The following is a 9,471-nucleotide window of genomic DNA, read 5'->3' as shown; positions in this document are numbered from 1 at the left end:
GTGCATCTCTGTAATGAGAAGGGGTGTGGTCTAATGACATCAACACCCTATATCAGGTGTGCATAATTATTAGGCAACGTCCTTTCCTTTGGCAAAATGGGTCAAAAGAAGGACTTGACAGGCTCAGAAAAGTCAAAAATAGTGAGATATCTTGCAGAGGGATGCAGCAGTCTCAAAATTGCAAAGCTTCTGAAGCGTGATCATCGAACAATCAAGCGTTTCATTCAAAATAGTCAACAGGGTCGCAAGAAGCGTGTGGAAAAACCAAGGCGCCAAATAACTGCCCATGAACTGAGAAAAGTCAAGCGTACATCTGCCAAGATGCCACTTGCCACCAGTTTGGCCATATTTCAGAGCTGCAACATCACTGGAGTGCCCAAAAGCACAAGGTGTGCAATACTCAGAGACATGGCCAAGGTAAGAAAGGCTGAAAGACGACCACCACTGAACAAGACACACAAGCTGAAACGTCAAGACTGGGCCAAGAAATATCTCAAGACTGGTTTTTCTAAGGTTTTATGGACTGATGAAATGAGAGTGAGTCTTGATGGGCCAGATGGATGGGCCCGTGGCTGGATTGGTAAAGGGCAGAGAGCTCCAGTCAGACGCCAGCAAGGTGGAGGTGGAGTACTGGTTTGGGCTGGTATCATCAAAGATGAGCTTGTGGGGCCTTTTCGGGTTGAGGATGGAGTCAAGCTCAACTCCCAGTCCTACTGCCAGTTTCTGGAAGACACCTTCAAGCAGTGGTACAGGAAGAAGTCTGCATCCTTCAAGAAAAACACGATTTTCATGCAGGACAATGCTCCATCACACGCGTCCAAGTACTCCACAGCGTGGCTGCAAGAAAGGGTATAAAAGAAGAAAAACTAATGACATGGCCTCCTTGTTCACCTGATCTGAACCCCATTGAGAACCTGTGGTCCATCATCAAATGTGAGATTTACAAGGAGGGAAAACAGTACACCTCTCTGAACAGTGTCTGGGAGGCTGTGGTTGCTGCTGCACGCAATGTTGATGGTGAACAGATCAAAACACTGACAGAACCCATGGATGGCAGGCTTTTGAGTGTCCTTGCAAAGAAAGGTGGCTATATTGGTCGCTGATTTGTTTTTGTTTTGTTTTTGAATGTCAGAAATGTATATTTGTTGTGTATTTTGGGTTATAACAGGATCCGTAGTGGGCATGCCCCGATGCATTATGGGAAATGATGCTTTTCGGCTGTTGCTCGGGCTAGCTCCATGTTAAGTTGCTCCGTTATAATAAATACCGCAAGTTACGTTGTGGTCCGAGTATCATTGTTATACTAGTAACCCGGAGTGAAGATATAACAAAAGTGGCGACGAGGACGTCTGGACCGACGCTGCAGTCCGCTTTGGAGTTTTACATTTTTTTTTTCCTGCTGATGCCTCGCGCTAACCTGGTGTTAGACAGCGCCGGAGGTAGGACGACGCTACCGGTGTGCGAAGGTGGATGCCGTTTTTTTTTCTCAGCGAAACGGGGAGGAATGTACAGCGGACAGGACGACGAAGGCAGACTCCGTAAGTGACGTTAACCAAAACATAAACGGATAAAAGAGACGTTACGAAAAGGAACAGTTGTGAGGGGAAGAGTGCCATTCAACCAGGAGCCGAGTAATGGCTGGAGTTACTGGCCCTATCGGTCCCTTCGACGAAAGCACGGAGCAATGGAGCTCATATACGGAGCGTTTTGGATATTTCGTTGCGGCTAACGACATACAGGATGCTAAACTGGTGCCCATTTTTTTGAGTGTGATAGGCCCAGAGACTTTTACCCTGCTAAGGAGCCTGCTACAGCCAGCAAAGCCAGGCAGTAAAAGTTTCACAGAGATCGTGGACACACTGACCAAACACTTCTCGCCCAAGCCCCTCGTGATCGCTGAACGGTTCAAGTTTCACAAGCGAAACCAAGAAGAGGGTGAGTCTGTCACAATGTTCGTTGCATCGTTACGCAAATTAGCTGAACACTGTGAGTTTAAAGATGTTTTAAATGACACATTAAGAGACAGACTCGTGTGTGGTTTAAGAAATGAAGCTGCACAGAAGAAATTGCTCACGGAAAGTGATTTGACTCTTGAGAAGGCAATTAATATCAGTGTGACCATGGAAATGGCATCAAAAGAAGCCCATGCGCTACATGCTACAGACAGAGTACACAAACTAGACAATGGTAAAGCAAATGCACAGGGACCATGCTTCCGCTGTGGCAAGTTAGGACACCTTGCTAGTGATTGCTGGTGCAAAGAAATGGATTGCAACAACTGTGGAAAAAAAGGTCATGTAGCACGGGCATGCAGGAACAAAAGGTGCAAGGATAAGGGCTCAAAGCCTGGGAATAAAAGAGGCACTGCAAGATTCAAAAAAGAAAGACATGTTCACACAGTTAAGCTTCATGAGGATAGAGCAAATGACTCCTCAGATGAAGAAGTGTTGTCTGCAATAAATACTGTGCGAATACTGAAGGTGGACGAAACCTCAGACGGCTTTTGGGTCACGCCCAAACTGGAGGGACATGTTGTAAAAATGCAGATTGACACTGGGTCAAAAGCATCACTAGTGTCATATAATGTCTATAGGACATGTCTGAAGCACCTTCCACTCAAACCCTCCGACACAGTATTTAAAGGATATACTGGACATCGAGTGCCTATGAAAGGAATGGCAGAGGTGACTGTTCAATACAATGGCCAAACTGCTAAGCTGCCTGTGTATGTTACGCAGAAGAACTGCCCTGCTATAATGGGACGTGTGTGGCTCAAAACAATCAGACTCAACTGGCAAGAGGTGAGAAAGCTGTCGCATGGTTCCTCTCAGCTACAGGCCATACTGGGAAACACCAGGAGGTTTTTCGTGAGGAACTGGGCAGCATGAAAAAAATTACAGTGAAGCTGCATCTCAAGCCTGACTCCAAGCCAGTCTTTATGAAGGCTAGACCTGTGCCGTACGCCATTCGGCCCAAGGTGGAGTCTAATTTAGACGCATTGGTCAAGAATGGTGTTCTGGAGCCGGTTACGACCAGCGAGTGGGCCACGCCCATCGTTCCAGTTCCCAAAAAGGACGGCGGAATCCGGATCTGCGGAGACTTCAAGGTATCCGTGAATCCTGTATTAACAGCAGAGCAGTATCCCCTTCCACTGATTGATGACTTATTTGCTGGTCTGAGTGGAGGACAAAAGTTCAGCAAAATAGATCTCAACCAAGCTTACCTGCAAATGCACGTTGAAGAGCAGTCACGTGACATGTTGACTATTAACACACATAAGGGACTTTTCAGATTTTGCAGGTTGCCTTTTGGCATCACATCAGCTCCAGCATTGTTTCAACGAGCGATTGATCAAATCCTGAGCGGATTACCTGGTGTGCAATGCTATCTGGATGATATCCTGTGTACAGGAGCAGATGATGAAGAGCATCTGCGCAACTTGGATGCGACCCTTCAGAGGCTGAAGGAATACGGATTGAGAGTCCGTAAGGAGAAATGTGACTTTTTCCAGTCATCTGTGGAATATCTAGGGCACGTGATTGATGCAAATGGACTTCACACTGCACCTTCGAAGATCACAGCAATCGTGGATGCACCCCCACCACGAAATGTCAGTCAGTTAAAGTCTTTCTTAGGGCTGTTGAACTACTACGGACGGTTCATACCCAACTTGGCATCACTCCTGAAACCACTGCACAACCTGCTACGCAAGGAAGAAGCATGGGAGTGGACAGCAAGCTGCCAAGACGCCTTTCAAAAGGCAAAGGATTCACTGACTGCATCTGAGGTGCTAACCCACTTCAATCCCAAGTTCCCAATTCAGCTTGCTTGTGATGCTTCTCCCTATGGGGTGGGGGCAGTGATTTCCCACATTCTCCCAAATGGCGAAGAAAGGCCAATTGCATTCGCATCAAGGACATTAAACACAGCAGAGTCCAACTATGCTCAGCTGGAACGAGAGGCGCTGAGCATTGTATTCGGTGTTCGGAAATTCCACCAGTACCTGTACGGTAGGAAGTTTACACTGTTTACTGACCATAGGCCTCTCACAACCATCCTGGGACCCTATACAGGGATTCCATCTCTTGCTGCTTCACGTCTCCAGAGGTGGGCGTTGATATTGTCAGGACATTCTTATGACATCAAGTATCGCAAATCGGAGTCTCATTGCAATGCAGATGGGTTGTCCAGGTTACCCCTTCCTGTTAAAAAACCCCGTCTCTGACACAGTTGAGATCCTCTACTTCAGGGAGGTAGAGACAGCACCTGTTTCGGCTGTGCAGGTGAAAAAGGCGTCCAGAAATGACCCTGTGTTGGCAGCAGTGCTGGACTGGATCATTAAGGGTCTGCCTGCAAGTAAGGGTGTAGACCTGAAGGCTTTCCTGGGAAAGCGGGCGGAGCTTTCTGTTCAGGCGGGATGTTTGCTGTGGGGGAGGAGAGTCATCATTCCCATGTCACTGCGACCAAAACTGTTGAAGCAACTGCATGCAGGACATAGTGGAATAGTGAGAATGAAGGAAATAGCGAGAAGCTATTTTTGGTGGCCAAATATGGACAAACAGATCGAGGAGATTGCTAAGAACTGCTCTTCGTGTCAGATGGTCCGGAACAACCCACCACTTGCTCCTCTTCATCCCTGGGAGTTCCCACAGGAGCCATGGCATCGGGTACACATTGACTTTGCAAGTCCATACGAGGACAAAATGTTTCTTGTAGCTGTTGATGCACACAGTAAATGGCCTGAAGTGACCATCATGAAATCAGCCACCACTGAAAAGACCATAGAAGCTCTAGGAGAAATGTGCAGTAGGTTTGGATCTCCTACTCAGATAGTCTCTGACAATGGACCTCAACTGGTTTCACAGGAAATGGAGGCTTTCCTACAGGCTAATGGAGTGCAGCACATTACGTCAGCTCCATACCATCCTGCAACGAATGGTCTTGCAGAAAGGTTTGTTCAGACAATGAAACATGCACTGAAAACATCACAAGGCCAAGGAACACTGCATCAGAGACTGCACAAGTTTCTGCTTAACTACCGGAATAGTCCACATGCGACCACAAGGACATCTCCTGCCAACGCAATGTTCAAAAGAGATCTGCGCACTACCTTTGATCTTTTGAAACCCTCAACTGTGAAGGACACTGTACAAAAACAACAAGAGAAACAAATCATGTACAGGGGTCAAAAGGTCAAGGGCAGAGTCTTCAGCACCGGCGAGTCAGTGCAGGCCAGGAACTACCGAGGAGTACACAAGTGGGTTCCTGCAACTGTCATTGCTCAAACTGGTCCAGTTTCATATACAGTTCAGGTGGCCGATGGAGTCTGGAGAAGACACGTGGATCAGCTACTCCGGTCCGCACCAGTGTCTGCAGAAGGGTCTTGCGGAGATCTTGAAAATGTACTCATCGACTCGTCAGCCCCTTCACACACACAAGTAGAGAACTCCACCACATCAGGAACAGTGGTTCCACCTGTAAAGGAGACTGTAAGAGAGACTGAGACATCTTCGGTGTCAGGAACAAAGGCTCCACAAGAGAGCACACAGACTGACGTTACCACAGACCGCCGATACCCCAATAGAGAGCGGCGGCCTCCTGTTCGTCTGAGTTATTAGATGGCACCTGACCCAAATGAACGGGGCAGAATAATCCCCATGGGTCATGGGGGAGGTTGAGGTAGTCCACCCTCACTCCCCAAGATAGCAATTAAAAGAGTTGGTGTTGTAACCTTACAGTTAATAAGAGGTGAAATGTTTGTGAGGCTATTACTGTCATGTGCCAGTGAAGACTGAAGTTTGTGAGTAGATCACCTGTTTATTTCATAGTACATCCTTTGTAAGAGGGGAGGAGATGTTGTGTATTTTGGGTTATAACAGGATCCGTAGTGGGCATGCCCCGATGCATTATGGGAAATGATGCTTTTCGGCTGTTGCTCGGGCTAGCTCCATGTTAAGTTGCTCCGTTATAATAAATACCGCAAGTTACGTCGTGGTCCGAGTATCATTGTTATACTAGTAACCCGGAGTGAAGATATAACAATATTTGTGAATGTGGAGATGTTATATTGGTTTCACTGGTAAAAATAAATAATTGAAATGGGTATATATTTGTTTTTTGTTAAGTTGCCTAATAATTATGCACAGTAATAGTCACCTGCACACACAGATATCCCCCTAAAATAGCTAAAACTACAAACAAACTAAAAACTACTTCCAAAAACATTCAGCTTTGATATTAATGAGTTTTTTGGGTTCATTGAGAACATGGTTGTTGTTCAATAATAACATTATTCCTCAAAAATACAACTTGCCTAATAATTCTGCACTCCCTGTATGTCTTTTTGGTGAATAAGAAGAAAGGCTGCTCAGTACTTAACACTGTGTGGTAAGGTTTTACTCCACTAGCCCCATTGAGCTCAAGCCTTTCTTCTTCTTTATGAAAAAATAAATAAAATCTTGTCCCTCCCAAGTTGAAGGAAGTTGTTTTTTGTAAAAAGAAGTGGTGTCATCTGCATAGATGTTTATAACTAAGTTTGCATGAACTTGTGCAAATAAGCTGAAACCAAAACATTTTTACCCCCAACTTTGCAAAACATTACTCATTTGCATTCACAGCATTATCATGGGGTCATTTTTCTGTGTTCATCTGGCAGCAGGGTTTTTTTGTTTGTTTGTGGGTACAGTAAGTGTGTACATAATATGCTATAAAGCTTAGTGATGCAGGGAAATACTTGTTTGGTGAGAATCCTATGCAAATTCTTTTCTATTTGTAATACAAGCATACTGGGGAACTCAGCTAAAAAGTCATTTCTTATCTGCAGCTGCAATAGTCTGCAATAGTGTCCTTAAAAACGTAGAACCTGTTTAGCAACTAAAGTCTGCCTTTTATAAAGGTTTTTAAGTGTGCAGCATTAAACCAGGAAGTTAGTCCCTGTAGTAAAGGATTTGTGTGAAGCAAAATACCACAACTTCAACAAGTGTGAATTTTAAAGGCCCAAGCAGCAGCCAAGTCAATAGCAAGCAAACCAGGCATGAGCGAACCCAGAAGACTTTAGAGTCTTAACCATAGTTTTTTATGTTGGTAAAATGTGGTACCCAACTGGTGCTTATGAGGTCTGTTAAAACCCTGGTTTAATGAGGGAATTCTTCAGAGTGAGATGCTGGAAGCTGCTTTTAATGAAGGATGGTAAGGTCAAAAAGTGGAAATCTAATGCAAGAATTATTATGGAATTATTATTGATTAATCGCATTTTCTATGCTGTTCCCCGTTATTTAACCTGCTTTAAAGTTTCTACAAGAACTGAAACACAACTTTTACAGCTGCCACTTTAACTTCCTTTGCTTGGAGTTTCACTCAAACATTCTATGTACGGTAGTAAGAAACAATACATTTCCACCTGTTTTCAGTTATTATTTGTCTGCTTTCATAGCTCACAAAAACATATCACAAAATTCCTTTTGCACTTTTTCATGCAAAATGTGCACAAAAAAACCTCAGACTTCAAGTGTCAACTGAATGATTGAGTAATTTTGATGAAGAGTGACATTTGATAGACAGATCAGAACATTCGAGGGTTTTTCAGTTCTCCAACTTTTCAGGCCTTGTGCATCACTAAGCTGTGAGTGATTGAAGAGACTGATGAGGAGTTGCTAAGGTCGTGGGGGGATAGGGGGAACCACGTTACGTGACATTAAAGGCAATGAACCTTCCTGGTGTTGCACATAACGTGAGAAGAGTGGACAGGAAAATATAGGGAGGAGAACCTTCAAATTTAGAGGTCAAGCATTCAATCTGAATGTTTCAAAAGGTTGCGCCCCTTAGACACCCCCTCCCTTTTTTCTTCTCCTCTTTCATGACCCCTCCACTTTCTCCATTCTCCCCGCAGCTGATGAAAGACGCTGATGAACAGCAAAGACAGCACTTAAACTGATTTCCAGGACTCGGGAAAGGCAGTTCATCTCAGTCAAATCCTCTGTGTGTGCGTGCGTCTGAAGCCATCTGGCCACCCCACCTGAATTATGGAAGGCAGTGTTCTATTTGGAAAGTTTTCCAAGTCATGGTCCGTAACCTGAAAGCACCTTTAATATTCCCCCTGCTCTCTCCCTGTTTTCCTGTAGGAAGAGGCCTCATTTTGTGCTCCCTGCAAAAAGTAACACAAATTCTCTGACACACCCATAATAAATCTGTACACTTAACTATGGGCATAAGTGCTTAGAGTCACACAGAAGTGGGGGTGCTCACAGGTGCCCCTCCACTAAGACTTATGGCTAGTCCTCCCCCACTCTGCAGTCACGCAAGCGCTGCCCTGCTCCTGGACCTCAGCCTGATTTTACTGCAGCCTGCGGAGAAACCAGACACTACAAAGGCCCTGGGTCCACATCAATTTCATGAGCAAAGTTACCAGGAAATAAATCATTTTCAGGATTCTTTTAAAAAGCAAGGAAAGGAGAAAGGGTCCTAGCTAGCGCGCTACCCAGACCCATTGAAAACAACATAGCAGGGTATGGGGCGCCGTTTGTAAAGTGAAACATGCTGAAATTAACGGCAACATTTTTCCACATTTAGCTCAAAACCTTACAAAAACATGTTTTTTCGAGTAATTTTTTACAACATTTAGTAAAATATTTGTAACTTTTCATCAAATGTTAAATATTAAATCTAAATGTTAAATATAAATGTTAAATATTAAATATAAATGTTAAATGTTAAATATTAAACCAAAATAAAAGCTTCCCGAAAACCTCCGGTGCAAAATTGTGTCTGTTCTCCTCACTTCTCCCCGCCATGTGCTGCTTCACTTCTTGCCTACGAGCGTGCTGCAGCGATTGTGAAGTGGAGACTGCAGCTGCTAAGAGTGCACTACTGCTGAACCTTTGGATGGCCGACAAAACGGATCTTCCGATGTTTTCAGCTAAATCTCCTAAAACAGTCAGTGATCACTGTTGACCTGCCTCGGCTTTTATTACCGCTAATCATTTATTTAAGCTCAGTTTTTAAAACCTTAGGATGTAACTACAGCCCAGCCCATGCAGCAGTATATGAATGACTAACCTCGTATTGTGGATGGATTATCTCAGTTGTTCTCTGGCTGAAGTTTGGTCCTTTTACAGCATCCTGCCATGCGATTACATTTGTTCCTGACCACCGAGAACACTCACGTTAACTTTTATCGAGTGGAAAAAAAGTTAGCTTGTTTATATTATGCTAACATAGCTGTGTCGCTAGCGGTCACGTAGCACATCATTATATACCAGCTAGCCCAACTTCAGTAACCCTACAAACGTCACTGCTGTTTAGCTTTCTGTCTTCATTTATGCTGGAAGTGATAACAGAGCTGTACGTTTGAATTTGTTTCCAAAACCCCGCAGTCAGGACACGCTATATTGTATTTAGATAGAAGCTAGCGAGCTAACTCCATGCTAACTTCTAACTCCGTTAAATGTCATAAATTCCGTTTTCATGGATGCC

Source organism: Aulonocara sp. 'chitande type north' Nkhata Bay, linkage group LG19 (genome assembly GCF_057382095.1).
Source record: "Aulonocara sp. 'chitande type north' Nkhata Bay isolate Kocher_YH1m ecotype deep benthic linkage group LG19, A_spYH_male_GT1.1, whole genome shotgun sequence".
Taxonomy (NCBI): Eukaryota; Metazoa; Chordata; class Actinopteri; order Cichliformes; family Cichlidae; genus Aulonocara; species Aulonocara sp. 'chitande type north' Nkhata Bay.
Note: the sequence above shows the minus strand (reverse complement) of the source record.